A 22,156-nucleotide genomic window follows, 5' to 3' on the forward strand; every position below is an offset into this window, starting at 1 on the left:
GGCTCTGCCAGGACAGGAAATCAAGTCGTTTCAAAGAGCCAGCAAGACGGCTGAGAGAACACACAGAAGGCAGCTGGCTGGCTGGAGGCGCAGAGAGCGCTTGGCCTGGGGCCAGGGCCTGGGGCGGGCCTCATGGAGGGCTTCCTGGAAGAGGTGGAGATCCCCGCATCGGGATAATAGCTGCACCTGCTTCGCAGGGCTGGGAGGAAGATGAGACGAGATAACGCCACCGACAAGCTCAGGCACATCCCTCGCACACAGCTAGTGCTCCCGTCAGTGGCAGCTCTTACGCTACTGTCACGACATCGTCACCGTAATTGCTACTTTATTATCTTGCCCACTTTGCAGAAATAAAAATGGCTGCTTCTCAACTTTAGACTATTTTGCAGGTGAAATGATCTTCAAAGTGTGCCAGCCTCCAATAGGTATTTGAAAAGCAGAACAACAGGAAACAAACATTCCTCATTTTCCATTGACTCTGGGCCAGAAGCTGCCCTTGGGAATGATAAATTTGTGTCATCTCAGGAAGAACTGGGTTTTCAAAGCTGGCATCTTAAGTTTTTATCTCAAGCACTCAGCTGCCGTCCTCTCTAGTCATTAATAGGAAAGAAACAGCAAGGAATTTTTTTTTTTTTTTTTTTGCTGAGAAAGACTGGCCCTGAGCTAACATCCGTGCCCCTCCCTCTGCTTTATATGTGGGACGCCTGCCACAGCATGGCTTGCTAAGCGGTACCATGTTCGCACCTGGGATCCGAATGGGCAAACCCAGGGCTGCCAAAGCAAAGGTGCAAACTTAACCGCTGCGCCACCAGGCTGGCCCCAAGCAAGGGATTTTTTAAAAATCTGTTTTTAAACATCAAGAAAGTTTGGTTCTCCTGAAAAGGCCAGAAGAAATGAGGCAGATTCACATTTTACTCAAGTGACCCCAAGAGAAACCAAGTTTCCGGGAAGGACCAAAAGCGAGGCAAGGTCTGTACCAGCAAACTCAGTGAGATGACATCGTGTGGGGCCACAGGCGGCCTGCAAGCTGAACCTCCGAAGCGGCATCTGTGCCCTGGGTGTTTGGGGCGCGTCCCCGCAGGTCACGGCGGGAGCCAGGCCTGTTTGTGCAGCTCCTGCAGGCGAGCCCAGCCTCCTCCGAGCCGAGCCCCGCCCGGGCCGAGCTGTGTGTGCAGCGGGGTAGATGGGACAGAGAGAAAGCGAGGTGTTTAAACGCTCGGAAATCATCTTCTAATTTAGGAACCGAGCTGCAAGGTATCTTTCTCCCTTAATGGCTTGAGCTGGGAATCTGGATTTTGACCCTCTTCTCTTGCCAGGCCCCCAAAACGTCTTCAGGCATCAACAGAGGGCAAGGGTGAGGCTTCGGGGCGGCAGTGCCATCCCGGTCTGGAACCCGAGGACTCAGACGCCAGAGCCCCTCCCGGCCTCTGTCGACTCCAGCTTCTGCCGGCTGTCATCGCCCGTCGTCGCCGCTGTTGCACGGTCGTTATTAAGCACTTTAACACTTGCACAAGGAGTGTGCGACTCTCCAGTGACGCTCCTCCCCGCATCGCTGTCGGAGGAGAGCTGCAATTGTTCTCCCTGTTTTGCACACGAGAAAATGAAGGGCTGGGTGAGTGCACCAGTTCAGGAGCAAAACTGAGTCAGCCCGAGGAGATGGCGGCCGGGGAGGGAACGGGAGGCGCCGAGTCCAGCCCGGGGAAGAAGGGCTCGCGGCACTGCATGTGGACGTGGGCTTGATTCCCGGAGAGGTGATTGAGGAGTGCATGTGTGTCTGCATGTGTGTGTGTCTGCGTGTGTGTGTGTCTGTCTGTGTCAGCATGTGTGTGTTTCTGTGTGAGTGTCCATGTGTGTGTTTCCGTGTGTGTCTGTCTGTCTGCGTACGTGTGTGTCCGTGTGGGTGTTTCCGTGTGTATCTGTCTGTCTGCGTATGTGTGTCTGTGTGTGTGGTGTTTGGTGAGTTGGTCTGTGGGTGTTTCTGTCTTCGTTTATTTCTGTGTCTGTCTCTGTGCTTGTGTGTGTGTCTGTGTATCTGTGTGTCTGTGCTTCTGTGTGTCTGTCTGTGACAGACGCAGGTGTGACAGGAGGACAGAGGACCGGAGGGGGGCGATTGGGGTGGAGCAGAAGCTCGAGCTGAGGGAGTTGAGGACGGCAGGGCTGGGGGCCCCTTAGAATCGCCTGTTCCGTGTTAAGATCCTGTTGTTAACTTTGGGGGACGTGATACGAGCTTAGTGATTTCGTTTTTTAAAATAGCGATTATCGTGTATTTACTAGTGAAATAACAAGAGTCCTGTAATTTGCTGTAAACTACTCCAGCGAAGAAAGAATAAGTTGAGCGGAATGAATAAAAAGTATCTCGGCAAAATGTGGATGATTGTTGAAGGTGGTTGCCCAGGAGTTAATTATACAATTCTATTTTTGCATATGTTTGAAATTTTCCATAATAAAATTTGAAAATACGTATATATACCAGTCACTGCAAACTAGCATTCTGTAGGTCAAATACCACTCATAAAAATCTTTATAAAAATTGAACTAGTTGCCAATATTTAAAAACGGGAGGTTGGGGGCTGGCCCGGTGGCGCAGCAGTTAAGTGAGCATGTTCCTCTTCGGCAGCCCGGGGTTCAGACCCCGGGTGCGGACATGGCACCGCTTGTCAAGCCATGCTATGGTAGGCGTCCCACATATAAAGTAGAGGAAGATGGGCATGGATGTTAGCTCAAGGCCAGTCTTCCTCAGCAAAAAGAGGAGGATTGGCAGCAGATGTTAGCTCAGGGCTAATCTTCCTCAAAAAAAAAAAAAAGGGAGATTGCATATAAAAATCCGGATTTCCAGCTTTTCTTGAAAAAACAGAAGCTCCAGCGACTCTGCTCCCATACCTGCTTCTGGCAGCAGGGCTGGAAAGCCTCCCCTTTAAATGGGCCTTTGCTCTCAGTTTGCCACAGTCCCCACCATTCCCTATTACTCCCGACACGAAGACTGTTTATCATCCTCTCAAGTCATTGTTTCTCTCAGTAGAAACAAGAGGAAAGCGAACAAGTTCTCTTGAAGCAAAGACTGCTTTTTGCCATCCAAGTGTCCAACCTCCACTTCTTTCTTACTAATAGAAACTTCTACGCTATTTGGGGTGGCAATATACAAAAGTCACGTTTCCCAGCTTCTCTTAAACCTGAGAGTGCCTCTGTGTTTCTCAGTCAGGGGCAGTTTTGTCCCCAGAGGACCTCTGGCAACGTCTGGAGACTGGTTTTGGTTGTCACAACTGGGGAGAGGGAGCACTACTGACACCTAGTGGGTAGAGACGGGGATGCTGCTAAACAGCCTACAGTGCACAAGACGCCCTCCCACGGCAAAGAATTATTCAGTCCAAAACGTCTCTGGTGCTGAGGTTGATGGCCAACGCATTGTAAGTAGAACTTGGTGCTGGGGCTTCCGAGAAAGCCCTTTGGTGCCCTGCCATTTTCCTTCATATTCCCTGCAATGCAAAAATGATGACTGGAGCTCAAGTAGCCATTTTGTGACCTTGAGGAGGGAAGTTCTGCGCTAGAGAGGAAAGGAAACAGAATCCTGAACAACATCATGACACCTGCCCCTGGGAATGCTGACCTCCAGCCTGGTTCTACGTGGAAGAAATAAATCTCTAATTTGTTTAAGCCACTGGAGCCGAGTCTTTGCTACTGTCAGCCAGTCAGAAGCACAGTTTAAATACTGTGTCTCTGTGCTTTGTTCTCTGTGCTAGTGGGGAAAGGAAAGACAGACGAAGAGGGCCACATGTTTAAAGAGAAAAGGAGAAGGCATATTTTTTTGCGGCAGTGACCCAGCCCACTTCCCCCATTTATGTCACTTCGTGGCCCCTGCAGGCACTCGGGTTTGCAACTCCTGGACTGGTCCAACCCCCTCACCAAAAAGATGGGGCGCTGAGGCCCTCGGCAGTTAATGATGACTGGGGGCTAATCCACTGCATGGTCCTTCTCTCCTCACGTTTCTGAGAAGCCAAGACCCGTGCGGTGGTGAAGAACGTGGTTTCTGAAGCCAGACTGCCTTGGTTCAGACACTGGTGCTGCCATTTACTAGCTCTGTGACTTTAGCAGTGCGCTTAACCTCTCTGGTCCTCAGTTTCACATCTACAAAATAGAGATGACGATAAAGGCACCCATCGCCCAGGACTGTTAAGAGGACTCATATCAGCCAGGGTCCCAGTGGGGGGCGTTTCATCGATGGATTATTGCTGAGGACTATTTATAAGGTGGCATTTAGGGGACCCACAGATGCTGCAACACCCCAGGGCTAGTGCCAGAGGGAGTGTCATCACCACCAGGCAGTAACGGGGCATTCGGACCCCTAGATAGTCCTAGCGGAGGCGTTATCACCATAGGCCTGAAGGGGCACAGACGGAAGGAGGGCTGCAGGAATAAGTACCCAGACCTGCTCTGCTCCCTTCCTCTTAACTCCCGCCACTGTCTCTCATTGATTAAATCCAATCAGGAGCCAGAGGGCAAGAGAGCCCTTTGCTGCTGTCCACATAGGTCACAGAGCAGCGTGGAGAAGGCTGCAGGAGGAGGGGGCTGGGGACCAGAGCTTGCATCCCCTGCTGTGACTGTCAGCTTCTGGGTCGTGCCACTGGGAGGAACAGAGGTGACTTCTCCCTCCCCTTTTCCTGTTTCCACTTGCAGGAAGGAATATGGATACGATGGCAGGAGCTAAAGCAGCCCTTTTAGACCAGAAAGTGGAAGCCACCTGTTGAGGACGTCAAGCAACAAGACAGCCAGAGTCTGAATCCCAGATGACATGGAACCACCATGGCCCACTGGACACGAACCCTTGGGCTGTTCCATGGAGAAGATTAAACTTTTATTTTGTTCAAGATAGTTATTTTCGCTTTTATGACAGCAGCTGCACTGATATCCTGACCAATACAAGATTTAAAACAGATTTTAGAACTATTTAGAACAGATTTTGGAACTATTTTAGGCCGAGCTTTTTAAAACAAGCATCAGTGACTGGAAAGTTAGACTCTGCTCAAAAATACTGTTAAGGACTCTGCTCTCCAGGGAGATTGAACAGCATACAGTAGGGAGCAGTGTTTGGTGAGAAGAAACTCAACGTCTAAAACCCCCCTGGAACTGAGATGTTTGGTAAGCCAAGCTCCCCGTCAGCATCCCGGCCACGCCAAGCTCACAAGGGATGCAGCAACCTGCTTCCTAGTAGCCACCACACAAATCCTGAGATGAACTCTGATTGGACCAACTTGTACCACATGCCCTTCCCTGAACCAGTCATGGTGGCCGTTGTGCTTTGGCTGCTCTGATTGGCTGGTGCTAAGTCCCTTGCTTGTTGTTGGGCTAGGGTGTCACAGGAACACCCTGGCCAGAAAGAACTTACGGAAAGTTCCCACATGGTTCCCACGGAAAGGCAGGGTGCCTGGCACAGAAGAGCATGCAATCGATGCAGGAGGCCCCTGAATTAGCCAGCATCCTTCAAACTCATGGGATGAAAAGAAAGAAAATTTAGAAAATAACATAAAGCATCGGGGGCCCTGGAGGGGAGTTGCTGTGGGATTTCTCATCAGCCGCTCTGCACAATTTCTTTTTGGCAAATGAAAGTATTGAGCCCGGCTAGCTCTTCCTGCCAACGTTCAACACGCGTGACTATCCCCAGAAAGTAACTCAACAAATCGCAGCAAGAGACGCCCCCGGCTGGAGACGGAAAGGACATTTCCAAAGCTACCGACGGTGTCCTCTGTGTTTCGGTAATTTCCTGTGAAACACAGCAAAGGAGTTCATTTGAAGTAAAGGGGGCAGTTATGCACCAAAGGGTGGAGTGGGGGGGTGGCTTGTTAATGCCATGGGAGAGATGCTTCTGCCCAGCGAGAGGAGTCGTCTGCATTATTACAGGCGCGCTGTTTACTGGAAGGACAGCATGTGCCACTCTGTTCTTTTGGGGAGTTCTAAAACAGGACTGTTTACCCTTGCAGCTAGTTGCTATCTCAGTTTGGAAACCCCCAAAGGCAGAGCTCGTACCTTAGTTTGGGTTTCTCCAGAGGTGGGCCCTGAGACAAAGATTCGAGGACGAATAATTTATTAGGAAGGCGAATGACATACCAGTAGGGAAGAGGAAAGTGAGCCAGCAAAGGGAGGACAACAAAATCAAGCAAGTTATCAGGACGGTTACTACTGTGGGCAGCTGGAGCCACCCGGTGTGGAGCACGCCTCTCAGAGGGACCCTGCTTGATGGACCAGAGGGCTGGGGTGTTTGTACTCAGCCTCCTTGTGCGATGGTTGACAGCTGCTGGGCAGAAGGGAGGGAGCATGAATTCTCCAGCGCCTCTAGCCTGCTTGACTCCATCAGCCAGGAAAAAGCCCAAACTCATGCAGAAGGAGGTAGGTGCCGGCCCCCAGAAGTTGGATGAAGCTGGGCAAATGGAAAACCCGAGGGGCACAGATGGCGACCGGTACTCCCCAGGGGTGAGCCGTCTAGGTGGGAGACGATCCCAGGGAGAACGAGTGGGAAAGCGAGCTTGGGGAGGGAGGACCACCAAGAAAGGGGGAGTCCTTGAGCTGGTTACCTTTGTGGGCACCTGGGGCTCGGTGCCAGTGGGCACCTCTGGGCGATGGTGTGGTGTACACTTCAGTATTGTCCCCCGAAGTGGTGAGGAAGCTGGGACATTTACGCACAACCCCGGTCTCTCGATGGTTGAAGGTTCTGCGTAGGGCCACCAGCCCCCAGGCACTTCCCTCGTGACCTGCTACGCGCACACAGAGCACGCGGGTGCTGGACAGCGATGCAGATGCTGGAGGTCGGAAACCACACGCACGTGTAGAGCTGTCCACCAGCCGCAGGCCGTCCTCTGGGATGGGCCGAAGGGGCCGACAGTGGCACCGATGCTGACCAGGAAACTCAAGAGAAGGAGGAAAAGGGGAAGAAAGTACAAAAGTAACATTTACAAACTACGGGGCATTTGATATCCATTAGCACATTTAATCTTGTTTTTATAATTCCTGTTTTGTTTTGTTTTGTTTTTGAGGAAGATTAGCCCTGAGCTAACATCTGTCACCAATCCTCCTCTTTTTGCTGAGGAAGACTAGCCCTGAGCTAATATCCATGCACATCTTCCTCTACTTTATATGTGGGACACCTGCCACAGACAGCATGGCTTGATGAGCAGTGCGTAGGTCTGCACTCGGGGTCTGAACCGGCGAACCCCAGGCCGCCGAAGCAGAACATGCGAACTTAACTGCTGCGCCACTGGGCTGGCCTGGCCCCTATGATTCCTGTTTTACAGATGAGAAAACAGGGCTTCAGAGAGTGTATGTGACTTGCTCTGGGTTAGGTGGTAATTGTTGAGTGGCAGTGCTGGACTTCCAGCTCAGGTTTCCTCTACAAAGATGATGTCCTCCCTCTCTCTCTCTCTCTCTCTCTCTCTCTCTGTCTTTCTCATACATCTATTTTTTCCCCAAAACATGTTTAGAGAGGTATCAAGACAGAAGTTAAGAGAAGTCTGCTGGTGTCCTCAAATTTAAAAGGTGCTTTACGAAAGATGGTTTTCATTGGCACTTTCATTCAGTCAACACACTTATTAAGCACCTACTGTATGCAACACATAGAGAATATGACAGACAAAATCCTTGCCCCTTAGAGTTCATATTAGAGCAGGGAAAAGAGACATTACACAACTATCTGCACACAGGAGAGGCAAGGGGGGCGTGGATCTCACAATGGGGAAGTGAGATGCGCGAGCAAGGCCGCCAACCAAGGGCCATTCCTTGACCGCAGCCGTGATGCAGGGGTCTCAGCTCAGCCCTGTTGACACACTTTGGGCTGGGTTTTTCTGTCGTGGAGACTGTTTTGTGCATCATAAGATGTTCAATCTTACAAAACTGGACACTAAGAAGGGTAAATCTTACTGTAGGTGCATTATGTCTTAAAAAAGAGTGAAAAACAATATTTCGGAGGACTCGACAGTAGCGCTACCAGCTGCACATTTGGGGGGAATCAAGCTTGGTGAGAACTCTGAAGCGAATCTTGACCCCAGAGGGGACCTGTGTAACAGCGAGTGAGAGCCTGGGACCCTTCCCACCACACGGACCTGTGAGCAGCTGGGAGAACATTAGAGAAACGTAGACGTTTGGTGTTGGGTGTGAGGAATGACTGTTTTCCAGCACGTTAAAAAGGATTGTTCCCAACAGGTCAAGGCAAGCGCAGTCGGGGCACCCTGCTGGCCCTCAGCCCTGGCTCTGCGAGCTTGGCTCACGGGTGGACCAACCTTGCCGAAAGAGGCAGAAACTCAGCTGGCAAAAAAGAATCCTTTTTGTTCAAACTGCATCATCTTCAGATTGCGGACGCGCTGCGTCTCGATTCTATTTCAGACGCTCTGTAGGTCTCCCTTCAATGTGTCATTGTAACCCGGTCTCCAGTGCGGGAGCCTGACACGCAGTTAAGATTCAGGCAGACTTTCAAAGTCACGTGTGGCCTGTCCAAACCCCAAAGTGAATTGGGATTTCATTGTTTTAAATGAGACACTTTGGTGCCAATAATGATACAAGCCAGTGAGTCAATGCCCCCTTTCGATTTCAAAACTGCGGTTTTCAGCTTATGGCTGGTGGGGACTTCCGAGAAGGCACAACGCTAACAATGGAACAAACAACTTAAAAAAGATGGCGCCACAACAGAGGCCTCGACTGACGTCTGTATGTTCACACGAGTCCAGATAAACCCTATACTATTGGTATTTGTAAGCGGAGCCATAAAGGGCGGGGCCAGCCCATGTCCTGAGGAAGTCCCTTCATCCCTCTGAGCACCAGCTTCCTCATTTCTAAAGTGGAGATGGTAACGGGACCTGCCTCACAGGCGGGTTGTGAGGATGAGTAAGAGACAGTGTGTAAAATGCTCAGTCAGCTGACCCGTTAGTTTCCTATGGCCGCTCCCAAAAATTATCACAAACTCAGCGGCTTAAAGCAACGCGAAGTCATTACCTTACAGTTCTGGAGGTCACAAGTCCAGAAGTGGGTCTTACGAAGCTAGAATCCGGGTTTCAGCAGACCTGCATCCCTCTCAGAGGCTCTAGGGGACAATCTGCTCCCTGTTTTCCAGCTTCTAGAGGCCGAATTGCTTGGCTCATGTCACATCCTCCATCTTCAAAGCCAACTGCGTGGCATCATCTGCTCCCTCTCTGGCCCTGCTTCCTTACTCGCATCACCTTCCCTGACTTTGACCCTCCCGCCTCTCTCTTACGAGGACCCTTGTGGTTACACTGGGCTTACTGGATGGTCCAGGTTCATCTCCCCACCTCAAGATCCTTACCCTAATCACACCCGCAAAGTCCCTCTTGTCGCCTAAAGTACCATATTTATAAATTCAAAGGATGAGGGTATAGACATCTTTGTGGGGACTATTATTCTGTCTACTTTAAGTGGCTATTAATAGAATTATTAGTGTAGTTTGCTGTGGCAACGCAGAATAACGATGATGACATAATGGTAAAGGGAAAAAAAAGATGCTCTTGAACTGCTGTATGAAAAGCTTCCATAGGAAAGAAATCTGGGAGAATACACCCCGAAATGCTAATAGTGACTGTGATTGGGGTTAAATCCGTGTGACCAGGGTGGTGTTACATTTCTCCATTTTTTACAGCACTTTTATATTACTTTTATAATAACAATACTTTAATTAAAATAGTAAATATGAAAATAGAAGTAATTATATACGTATATTATATTTATATATTATTCTGGCTATCAGGTGATGCATGACAAACCACCTCAGAACTTAGTGGCTTAAAAACAACAATCTCTTGTTGTCAATCCCAGTTCTGTGGGTTCGGTGGGCTCAGCTGTGCGGTTCTCACTTGGGGTCTGAGGCAGTTGCAGGCCGTGGGCCGCAGGGTTGACATCATCTTGACTTGGCCTAGGTGCCCAAGATGGCGCCTCAGTGCTCGTCCACTGGAGTAGCCGGGAATTCTTTTCATGGCGGCTCAGGGCTACACAAGGCAGGAAGCCCAGAACTGGGGGAGCATCCCTTCCACCATGTTCTGTTGGTCAAAACAGACACAAGGTCAAGGCCAGGCCAGATTCAAGGAGGTGGAAGAGTTGACGCCACATCTGAAGGGAAGGAATTGATGACAGTCATCTTCCAAGTCCAGCTAAGGCGTCCCTCCCTCTTCCTCTGCCCGCCTCTCCCCACGCCACCCCAGAGGACGCCTGCCCCCCGCCCCCCTGCGTCACTCTGGGATACCTCCCTCTTATTCTTTGGCGGGAGCATCACTGAGGAAGTGCGTCACAGTTTTGTGGGTTTTCAGTTAAGACGTGAAACTTGTCCCCTCTGGCAGCACCAAGAGCTTAACCTTCTTAGAGAAGTTGAGGTGGGCTTTTCTGTATGGTTTTGCTTGTTTAACAGCCCTTCCCACTTCCCGTGCCAGGATCCCAAGCTTCCCGGAGGGGAACTACTGGTCAACCACGGGGCCTTGCACTCTCTTAGCCTGTGAGTGGGCAAGGGACCCAGGCCAAGCCAAACAAACCCTCTCTGAAACTTGAATCTTGAACAGAGTGACAAAAATTTCTGAAAAACAGTTTGCAGTGGACACTGTGGGTGACTCCTCACAGCTGTCCCCCAGGTGCAAGGAGGGCTGATCAGTCCAAGCCAGGGCTGCCCGCCTCTGCACGGCCGACCTTCTGCAACAGATAATTGTCTGTAGAGTATGAATGGGGGAGGAGCTCTCCTGGGCATTGTGGGATATTCAGCAGCATCCCTGACTTCCACACCTGAGATGCCATTCACACCCGTCTAATTGTGATACCTAGAAAAGTGTTCCAACATTGCCAATGTCCTCTGAAGGCCAAAATCCTCTCGGTGCCTCTGCTGATGACTGGTTCAGGGGTGAACAGGCCCAAGCCAGTTTGGCCAAGGAGATGCCAGGATAGATTTTCTGGGAGCTTCTGGCAGTAACACTTCCTTGGCCTTAGCAGAGAGCCAGGGAAAGTCACTTTCTCTCTTTCTTCCCCACTGGATGTTAATGATTTTGTAGCCTGATTACAGCTGGCAGCCACTGAGGGACCCTGCTTTTAGATGAAGCCAACATGTGGATGACAGAGGGAAGAAAGAGAGAAAATCTGGGTTCTCAAAGACATTCTTGAACCTCTGAGTCAATGCACCTGGGAGCTGCCCCACCTCCCAGCTCCCTCACTGCTAAGCCAGTTTGAGTTGAGTTTTCTGTTACTAGCAACCGAAGCATCCTAAGGGACACCTCATCAGGGCTGAGGACAACAGTAACCAGTTCATGCAACCCAGATTCCCCAGGGCATCCTGTTTGCGGTCCTTTCCAAACTTGCTTCTGGAGCTTTCTGTCTCCATTTCTATAGTGTCTTGCTTCCTTCTCACAAATTCTTCCTCTGTTCCTGGTGGCCAGAACTGATTTTGTGATTTGCAGTGAGAGGATTCTGTCACAGGCACATGTCACTTAACGACTGGGACATGTTCTCAGAAATGCGTCCTCAGGTGATTTCATCATCATGCGAACACCATAGAGTGAACTCACAGGAACCTAGATGGTCTAGCCTACCACACGCTCAAACTACATAGGACTAATCTTATGAGACCGCCATTGTATATGTGGTCCATTGTTGCCTGAAATGTCACTATGTGGTGCATGACTGTCCCTCAGTTGACTAATTTCAGCCAAAAAACCCCAACATCCCCCAGCCATCATACCACTACCATGGGCTACCTTCGAACCTGTTTGCTCAGTACGACTGACTCACCTGGCATTTCACGACGTGCTGCTCCTGAGACCCACAAGAAAGACTGAGCCTCAGGGGGACAGGTCGACGGGAAAATCAACACAGCAAACATTCCAGTAAGTTCTAAAGGCAGCACGGCATGGAGGGGTCATGCCAGCGGCAGCCCGGGGCGGTCGCCCCAGTGGAGCTGAGGACGCTGGACCCAGCAGGAGATGAGCAGCAGGTGAAAGGGCGAAGAGGAGAGCAGGATTCCGAGGCCTGAGGGGCGAGGCGCCGCCAACTCGCTCTGGGACCCCAGGGAGCTCTTCTCCCTCGGCGCCTCAGTGGCCTGTTCTGTCAAATGAGCATCTAGTAACCCCTCAGGGCTGATGTGCTTCTTGAGATGACACACGTCTCACCGGTTTAGCGAGATGTCTTAACTCGCCGAGGTGTAACCTCGAAATCATTTTATTTTTATAATAACTACTATCAAATACTCATCGTTGAAAACTCCTTTTCCCTCTGGGTGATATAAAAACACCCAAGTAGTGGAGGGATTGGTAGCAGGGCTCCCGCAGAGCGCTCCCCGTGCGCCAGGCGCCGCTCTGAACACCTCGCCCTTGGACTCACCGGCTCATCACAGGGACCTGATGAGGGAGAAATCTATGTTCTCCCCGGTTCCATAGAAACAGAGAAACAGGAAGTTCAGGAATGTGCCCAGACATGCTGCCTCGACCTACCTCTCTCTGATTCCGTAATTTGTCAGACTGTCTCCTTTCAGCTCTGAAGACTCAGAGCTCCTCAGATTAAAATGTCAGTCTCAACAAGTGAGTCACGACTCCACCAACACGGGTGGATCTCACGGTCACGGTGTTGACCCAAGAAGGCTGCCATGAGAGCACCAGTGCTTGACCCCGCTCACGTGAAGGTCAGAGACAGGCGAAACGAATCCAGGCTGTCAGCCATCAGGACGGTGGTAGTCCTTGAGGAGGGCAAATGACGAGAAGGGGTACAAGGTGTCTTTCTGGGCGGCTGCTGGAGCTCTGTACCTTGATCTGGATGCTGGTTACGTGAGTATGTCCAGTTTGTGGAAATTCTTTAAGCTATTTACTTAAGGACATGTACATTTTTCTGAATATCAGCTGTAGGTCAATAAAAATTTACTTGAAAAAACTTCAGTCTCAGATTTGATTCAAAATTCTTCCACACCCCCCCCCCCCATTCCCCATTCAGGCCTGACTCTGGCTCTAGGGGGTTGGAGCTGGGGGACGGGGTGGGCGTGGGGTGCCGATCTGCTGAAGTGGCTCTCCCCAGCTGCTGGGCGACCTCTGAACCTGGACTGAGTGACTCAGAGGGCCGGAGGCCCCTAGCATCGCCTTATTCTGTATGTAAAGCCCCTGCTGCAAAGCAGGTGCAATAGGGGCCCCCCAGTTGCAATCGGCATCTTTTTGACGTCTTGAGGACTAGCAGTTGGGACGCGCTGCTGTGGAGTCATAGCCAGTCGAAGAAGACGCTTCTATGCGAAGCCTTTCGGTTAGAGAGAAGGAAAGGCCAGAAGTCTGCAGCCTCAGGCCGAGGTCCTTCGGAAGCCAACTCTGAGACGAGAGTGCGAGTACAAGGCCCCCAGTTGGGAGGCAGTCTCAGGAAGAACCCGTTCAGGTGGGGAGTGACACAGGGAAAGGGAGGGGCGTCCATGAGCAGGTTGTCACTTGGGCAAGAGGGGCTCACTCCCCTTGGGGACCTCTGGGAGACCGTGAAGCGCACGCCTCTGAGGTGGCCAGCCTGAGGAGCGAGGAGCCGAGCTGCTCATCCCGCAGCCTCCGCGTGTGCTCGGTGGAGGGCTGCTTCTGAAGTCACGGCCCCCCAGCGCTCCCGGCCAGGCCCCAGGGTGAGCCCAGCCCACTCTGTGGCCGGAGAAAGCTCTCAGCCAGAGAGCTGCGGCCGGACACGGGGGGCTGAGGGGGTGCGGGCAGCAGGACGGGTGAATGCCCGTCCCCAGACCTCTTGTTCTGTAGGGTAAGTGACCTCTGATCTGCTTACGCTGCTGACTGTCGGACTGTTACTCGCAGCCGAAAGCATTCCTAAGTGCTACGTGCAGAGGAAGGGAAGCTGGAGAGTGGACCACAGCAGCAAGGCAGAGCCAGAGGAGAGAGTGAGGGCCAGGGGGCCGGGACAAGGCACTCGGGTTTCTCAGAAAATACTGTCGCGGGGCGGTGGGGGGGGCCTCCATTGCCAGCGGCTTCGGACGATGGGAATTAGGCTGCGCTGACTGCTTACTGGATGACCCCTCTGAAGGGCGAAGAACTTGGACATACTTGTTTGATAGAGACAGAAAGAGACAGGGACCTGGGGAGAGGGAGACAGACGGAGCGGAAGGCAGGAGAGGGGCTGAGGCACAGGCAGAGATGGAGACAGAGCTGAAGAGGCAGCGGGAGCTAAAGAAACGGGAAAACGCGCACACCAAACCGAAACAGTGCCCGTTGGGAGCGGGCAGGACAGAAGAGCATGACTTCTCGTTTTCATGGGCACTTTTCAAGATTTCTTCATTAATTGCGTATTCCTTTTGTGATTAGGAAAAGAATTGCGAGACATAAAAATGTCCCACTGCCAATGCCAGAAGTTCCAGCTCTGAGCGGAGGTAATGCCCACTTTGAATTGCTTCTCTCCGTAGTTCTTCCATGTTTCTTGAAATGATTTACCTACAAACACACTTTCCTTCTTCTCTCCTTCCTTCTTTCTTCCTTTCTTTCTTTTTTTTTTTTTTTTTTGAGAAGACCTGGGTCAGAGCTAACTCAGCGCTCAATGGGAGCGGAGGCTGACCGCGGGTGGATTAAGAGCAATGCAAGGAGAGAAGGATTAGAAGCTGCTTTGGAACTGAGAACTGGATTGACTTCTTCCCGGGTCTATCTCTCAGCAAGCAGCGTCTTGTCCTAGAGTAATGTAGGACGGCATGGGAGGGAAATGGGCTCTGTTTAGGGAGGTGATAAAATTAAGTTTGGATGATTCACCCTTTCATATATTCATTCAACAAACATTCAAGGAGCATCTCCTCTTGCCCAGGGCCCGAGTTACCCTGGGGATAAACGAAGATGAGTACTACACAGCCCGCGCCTGTGAGGGGCACCTCGCCAGCTGAGAGACTCACACGAGGATTGCTGAGGCCAACACAGGAAGACGGGTCCATGCTGCCACAGAGGCGTGCACGAAGGCTGAAGTTCTGCTTTCGCCCCACCCAGATAGAGATCTCGCTCCCGAAATGAAGAAGTAAGGAGAGACGAGAAGGACCGTGGTGACAAGCTGATGCTGGTGCTTTCCAGAAGACCATGACTTCCAAAGCAACCGGTGTTCTGGGGAAGGAACGTGGCTGAATTTGAGACCCGCGGGGAAGAAGGAAGGCAGAGGCTGAAGACAAAGGCAGCGTATCAGCACGCCTTCGGCTGCACGGAACAAAAAAGCCAACCCAAAGTGGCTTCAACAGTAAAAATGTTTACGATCTTTACGAAGAAATCCAGAGCTAGGTGGTTCCAGGGCCGGTTCCACGCTCAACAATGTTGCCAAGGACCCAGGTGCTCTCGGGGCACGTTTCCTCCCGGGTGTCTCTTACAAGAGGGGACGCCTTTCCCAGGAGCTCCTGGGCAGACTCTGCTTCACGTCCCCTTGGCGGGAATCGTGGCACAAGGCCAAGCTCTAACCGCAGAGGTGACTTCGAGAAGGGACAGCTCACTGTCCCAGGCTCCATTAGAACGGGTGAGCCAAGAAGAAGGCGGAAGGATATGATGAATAACCAAAAGTATTGGCCTCAGAGGGGAATTAACACTCACTGGGCACTGTTTCTGACCCCAGTTGTCCCCAAAATTTCCAGCTTCCTCTTTAATATCTGACTAATTATAGAGCCCCATGACTCTAAGAAGACCAGACTTTGTCAGGTTCTTTCTGCAGGATGTTACTCAGAAGGAGGGATGTCCACGTGTCCATGGACCACCCTTGTGGCTGCTGGGCAGCTGCAGTGAGCCGTGCGTCTCCAGACTCCTACTGCCCTTGTCTGCCGCCTCTTCACTGCTGGCAGCACACGCTGCTCCTGTCTCCAACACCATCTTGACCTGGAGGTGGTACCCAGCCCTCTCCCTTGACAGCCCCCAAAACATGGCCCGGTTAATGAGAATACAGGTTTGATTACTGTAACTGAGACTCCAGCTAGCAGTGGCTTACACAAGGCAGAAGCTAATTTTGGACAATCAAAATGATGCCTCTAAGCAACAGGATGACGGATACGTGCGCGTCAGCTGAGATCAGTCCTTCTTATGTCCCTCTCGTCTAACAGTCCTTGTGTGATCAGTCTGGGGATGACGGGGCAGGCCCACGGGGTCCAGGTCCCAGGCTCGTTCTATCTTGTTCTTTTCCATCCCTTCCAGGTTGCCCTTGTTTGCACAGTTCAAATTGGAGCCCACTGTGTCCCATTCCAGGCAGCAGGATAGAGGAAAAGGTGAAAGAAAGAACTGCCCCCACCCCCTGCCCAATCCCCTGGGCATTTGAAGGCATGATTGAGAAGTAGACCACGTCACTTCCACCCACATCTGATTGGCCGGCATCTAGTCCACGGCAACTCTAGCTGCAATGGAAGCTGGGAAATGTAGCCTTTAGCTGGGAAGCCACGTGCACGGCTATAATCCTATTTCTACGAAAGAAGAGGAGAATTGACATTGGGGACATTACTATCTTACCCAAAAGCTAAGACGAGCCCATAGCAGGGAACGAAAGTTTACTGAGCCCTTGGCGATAACAGGTGGGAATTACAATGCAGAAAAGGAAAATGCAAAATGAAGTTGTAAACAGCCTGGAGCCCGTGAGCCTGCATTGGGCTGTCCCTCGTGCTGGTCGTCACGCTCCTTTCTCGCCAGCCTGCCGCCGCGTTGTGGGAGCCAGCCTACCTCCCACGGAGGGGGGCTTCCCAACCCTTTCTCTTCAGAATTTAGCGCCCTCTCTTCCTCACCTACCCCAGCTACAGGCAGTGGGAACATCCATTCTTCAGAGGAAAGCTCCGTCCACTGTGTGGGTCCCCGTGGCCCAGGGGAGGCCAGTGTGAGAGTCGTAAGCACACTCCCCCCGCAAGTCTGGGTGCCTCTGCTTTGGGTCACTCCACGGGTGGGTCCTCTCTGTGGGTCTCCCTCCCACACAAGGGGAAGAACCATTCAGGCCAGCCCCTCCCTCTCTGCACAGTTGGGTCTCCAATGGAACACCATTTCTATCTCCAAATACAAAAACTACCGGAGCAAATTCTTCACCCAAAAGACACACATCTCTTCCAAGGACTACCAGGAACGCTTCTAGCTAAAGCTTAGAACTTAATTTCTTTTCTCTAAGGCCACTGTCCTGCTACAGATGCTCAACTTATAGACATTATGCCATCAGTGCTGTGTGACAGTGGACAAGTTACATAACCACTCTGTTTCCTCATCTATGAAATGAGGCTATGACAGAACTCACAGGGTTGTTGGGAAGATCTAGAGAGATAATGGAGGTAAAGCGCTGGCTTAGCACAGAGCCTGGCTCACAGTCAACGCCCTACACATGTAGCTGTTACAATTATTGTTACTAAACAGTAGTGAACAACTCAATATGGGGAATTTGTATTTGGATAAGGTCACTTATCCAGTCATTTTTAGGACTTATAAGGTCACTTTTAGAACTTCCCCCAAGAGCAGTGGCTCCTCCCAGAATAAAGGAGGAAGACCATTTCCATCTCCAAAGACAGCAACTGCTCCTCACCCACTTCAAGAACTTGAAAGTCTGGACCTCACCTCCAGAACCGGCTGCATGATTTGCGAGGCCCAGTGCAAAACGAACATGCAGGGCCCCTCGTTCAAAAATATTAAGAATTTCAAGACAGCAGTGGCAGAGCACTAAGCCAGGTGCAGGCGCTGCTGAGCGTGGGGCCCTGCGCCACCGCGATGATTGCACATGTGCCCAAGAGCCGGCCCTGCTCACCTCCGCCAGCAGGACAAACACTGGAGTTGCAAAGCAGCGGCTGCAGTGTACGCTGTGAAAACGCCTGGAGGCACTCGGCAGGCTGCTTTCTCCACTCAGCGACCTACCCAATATTAATAACAACAGCCACGTGAACTAGAGACCCGGCTGCGACACTCTCTCGTCCACCTGTCACATCCTGCCTTCACGTGAAAGGTGGGAAGGCGAGCATCAGAGAGGGTGAGAAACTTGTCCAAGGTCACACAAGCTCAGGTCAGCCAGATGCCGGGACCTGCGCCCAGAACCACCACGTGCGTGACAACAGTGTCCCCCCCGCCTCCAACCCTCTAAACTGAAGGGCATTGCAGGGACCTCCGGAACCCTCCCAGACCCTGCGGCGAGGAAAGCATGGGGCCAGGTCTAGTTTCCATCCCTGGGTCTAACTTCCCTCCTCGAACCTTCCTCTATGCCTCTGAGCGTCTTTTCTCAGAACCCACGTGACCCCAGTTCCCCGCGAGCGCCGTCTCCTCCCCCAACTGGGCAGTCACCCCTGCGGGACAGACAGCTCTGGATTAGATTTACGTATCCATTTTTAAAGGCTTGGAGTAAAGTCTAGAATATTTTCTGGGGGTGGAGGGTGCGGTAGGCTTCCTAAGGCTGGGGAAGAACCCAGTGAGGACGTGAGCGAGGAGCTTCTGGGCTGCTAACCTTCCTGTGAGTTCTGAAACAGTGCAGAATTCATGTATCTTGATCAAATTTCAGAACCGGAAGCAGCATCTAAAGCTAAACTGAGTTCAAATTCTGGCTCCACCATTTCTTAGCTGTGTGACCACGGGCAAGTTATTTAACCTTTCTGTGCCTCAGTTCAAATGGGGAATAATAATAGTGCAGGCTTCACCGTGTTGTTGTAAGTAATAATTATGATCACTATCATTATCTCTTCATTGTTATTATTATTTATTCAGAGCTCATGGGAGTTCTTGGAGAGACTGTGTAGCATCACGGCTGAGAGTAAAGATGCTGAAACCAAACTGCCTATATCTAAATCCCACTTCCCTACTTATAGCTGTGTGACCTTGGTTAAGAAATTGACCTCTCTGGGCCTCAGTTTCTTCATTTGCCAATGTTTCCCTTGGACAGAGAGATGGCAAATGAGACTCAACTGGACCAATGAGATTCAAGGCCAGGATTTCTGCTGGGACCACCAGGGAAAAGAAGCCCTCTTTCCATCAGGGTTGCTGAGCTGGCAGGATGTGAGCCTGCCTGAGATAAATCTAAAGAGGGGGAAGCAGATAAGCGAGCTAGAGAGACAGAGTTATGATGACATTGTTGGAGCCCCTGGATGCGGCTGTGCCTGAAGCAAGCCCTCTTTGGACTTCCCAGTTTCATGAGGCAGCAAATTCCCCACTTTGTGAAAGCCACTTTCAGTCGGGTTTTTCTCACTGGAAACCATCTGGGCTGACACCAGGAGGTTAAGCAACTTGCCTGAGGCCTGAAAGCTAACAAGTAGCAGACGCAGGCTTTAGGAGCTTCTGCCCGCTGTGCCCAGGCCAGCATCCTGCATCTGGATGCTCCCGGATTTCACCTCCCTCTCCTCTCTGAGCAGCCGTGTTCTCATCGGCAATGTGGGTAACAGCAGGCTCGCAGGGCTGCTGGGAAATGTAAAACACGAGATAACACTGGGCTGAGTGCTGCCAGTGGCCAGCGGCCGAACTCTGCGCATCCTGTCTCCGGCGCTGTGGGCCCGGGCCTGGCCCCCGGGGAGTGACCCATCCCAGGGAAGGTCTTTGGCTGACCCCAAATCAGCCAGCAGTCAAGGCGCCCAAACTGTTAGGAGAGCGTGTGCGAATCTGAGAGGGACGGGCCACTTCCTTTCCCGGCCCTGTGTCCTCCCTGGTGCACAGAGGGAGCTGGGTGACCCTGAGGACCCCGGAGCTCCGAGTCCACGAGGTGGAAAGAAGTGCTGTCAACTTGCTTTCTGGAACCTTCCGAGGACTCTTGGGCTCATCTGGGAATGACCCGTAGCTTGAGGAAGACAGCACTGAAGCAAATCAACTTGTCTCTTTTCTTCATGAAGTTCACGTTTAGCGATGGAGATAAGCACAGAACACAGACACATGACCTAGCACCACGTGGTGCCAGGAAGGAGAAGGGGTGTCCTCGAACAGCCGCTGAGTGCTAAGAAGAGAAGGGAGCGAGGGATGGGGCTCTGTGGAGCAGGAGGCGTCAGGAGCGGCCTCCCCGAGGAAGCCACCGTTCATCAGGGACAGTTGGGTCTCGCTCTGCATCCCCAGCCCTCAGCACGTGCCGTCTCCCAGAAAAGAGCCCGGGCCAGATTTTAGCGGGAAACTTGCTGATGCTGCTAGCTTAGGAGTCGATTATCCGTTGGAGCCTTGGTAAACAGCCATCCCTCTCCACTGACAACGCTTTCGGACATTTTTAAAAGTTTAATGGGTCATTGATTTCTTCCATTAGCCAAATCCATGAAGGGAAGGCCCGAGAAGCCGCGTGGGGCCATCCTCGGGCAGGCCTGCCAGGAAAAGGTTTCAGCTGTCACGACACACTTTGTTTACTCTCTAACCAGCCATCACTGAAAGATGCCCAGTCGCCACCATCACGTCTGGGGGGTTCCAGGCCTCGGCAAGGAGCTAGCAGAGCCCTCCCCACGAAAGCTGAGCCTCAGAGAGTGGTGGAAGAGCCAGCACCTTGGGTCCCTCCACCAGGCCAAATACCAGGCGCTTGGGACACGAACAAGAAGTCGAGGTCCTTGCCCTCATGGAACATTACGGGGGGGGCAGGAGAAGGAAGCAAGCTGGCAAACAATTGAGCAGGGGAATTTTAGACAAAGATGAGTGTGACGATGTAAGAAACAAGGTCTGTGGTAGAGAGTGACTCGGGGCTATTTTAGAAAGGGTGGTGAGAGAAGACCTGTCTGCGGAAGTGACATTTGATCTGAGACCTAAAGGGTGAGAAGATCTGCAAGAAGAGTGGTCCAGGTAGAAGGGACAGCTGGTGCAAAGGTCCTGAGGTAGAAACTAGTTCAATATATTAGAGGACTGGGCTGGAGTGGAATGCAAGAAGAGGAGAGAGTTTGAGGAGGTGCCAGGGGCAAGGGTTAGGACTTATTTGGGTTTCATTCTAAAAAGGATGGGAAACTATTGGAGGGTTTTACAAAGAAGAGTTTCATGACCCAATTATTAAAATCTCTCTCTGGCTGCTGCTATGTGAAGAATTTACCCTCTGCCACTGTAGTAAGTTGAGTGGGGGCAGCCAAGAAAGATATGTCCAAGTCTTCACCCTCAGAACCTGGAAGATGACCTTATTCAGAAAAAGGGTCTTCGCAGATGTAATTAATTTAAGGATCTCAAAATGAGATCATCTTGGATCACCTGGGATTGACAAATCATCCTGGATCAGGGTGGGTCCCGAATCCAATGACAGGTATCCTTATAAGAGGGAGGCAGACGGAGATCAGATAGCCGCAAGAGGAAAAGACACAGAGAAGAAAATCCCGGGAAGATGGAGACAGAGCCTGGAGTGATGCTGCCACCGCCCCCAGGTGCTGGAAGAGGCAGGAAGGAGTCCCCCCCAACAGCCTTCAGAGGGAGTGTGGCCCTGCCGACACCTTATTTCAGACTTCTGGCTGCCAGAACTTCAAAAATAAATGTCTGCTGTTCTAAGCCACCACATTTGTGGGGATTTGTTACGCCAGACCTGGGAAACCAATACAGCCACGAAACAGCCCAAACTGGAACCCTGCTCGAGCCTCTGCGGCCCCCTGCACCCCCCTACAAGATCCTGTGCATAGCTTCGGCCCCACTCAAACGCTGCCCCAGTCACTGGGTGGCAATCCCTGCAGGCCTGAGGGCCACTTGGGCTCCAGACGGGCATTTGATTTATTTACTTACTTAGCCCAGCCCTCGGGGACAGGAATGAACCAGGCCTGTTCTCTGTCCCCCTGAGGAGCTCTCAGTTCTGTGAGTTCAGATGGACGAGCACTGAGATAAACAAGGGCAGGAAGAATATGTGAGCCTGGAGAGAGACGTGGATCAAGACTGGAACTGGGCAGCCTCCAAGCGTAGGGTTCCCAAACTTATCCCCAGAAGGGGCACCCGTGAGGAACCACCCTCCCTCACAGTTTCTAAAGACGTTGTCTATTAAACCAATTGCATTTATTCAATAAGAACTTATTTACCTCTCCATTGGCTATTATTTGAAGGTACATAACAATGAGGGCTAATACGTATTGATACACTGACGGTACTAAAAGCATTATATATACCCTGTCACTCTTCACATTGCCCCTGCGGGGTGGGTAATTTTATTAGCCTCATTTTACAAAGGAGGGAACAGAGGCAGAGAGAGGTTAGGTAATTTGCCCAGGGTTGCACAGCTAGTATTTAGCAGAGCTGGAATTTGGACCCGGGAAGCCTGTCTGCAAAGCAAGCGACCCCCTGGAGACTGGGTTAGATGCTGGCCTCCA

At 51.6% G+C, this 22,156-nt stretch overlaps 1 long non-coding RNA gene across 2 annotated transcripts; it reads left to right on the top strand.

Annotated features, from left to right (window-relative positions):
- Nucleotides 1-1,147: 1,147 nt before the first annotated feature.
- LOC139078273 (uncharacterized) lies at nt 1,148-21,358 on the top strand. 2 transcript variants are annotated; one of them, XR_011531174.1, is made up of 4 exons: nt 1,211-1,612; nt 4,672-6,378; nt 14,283-14,347; nt 14,770-21,358. It is a non-coding gene; the product is annotated as an uncharacterized lncRNA (long non-coding RNA). The 2 variants fall into 2 exon arrangements; XR_011531173.1 differs by lacking the exons at nt 14,283-14,347; nt 14,770-21,358 and having other exon boundaries at nt 1,148-1,612; nt 4,672-9,685.
- The last annotated feature ends 798 nt before the right edge of the window (nt 21,359-22,156 follow it).

Source organism: Equus przewalskii, chromosome 21, assembly GCF_037783145.1.
Source record: "Equus przewalskii isolate Varuska chromosome 21, EquPr2, whole genome shotgun sequence".
In the NCBI taxonomy this organism is placed as follows: domain Eukaryota; kingdom Metazoa; phylum Chordata; class Mammalia; order Perissodactyla; family Equidae; genus Equus; species Equus przewalskii.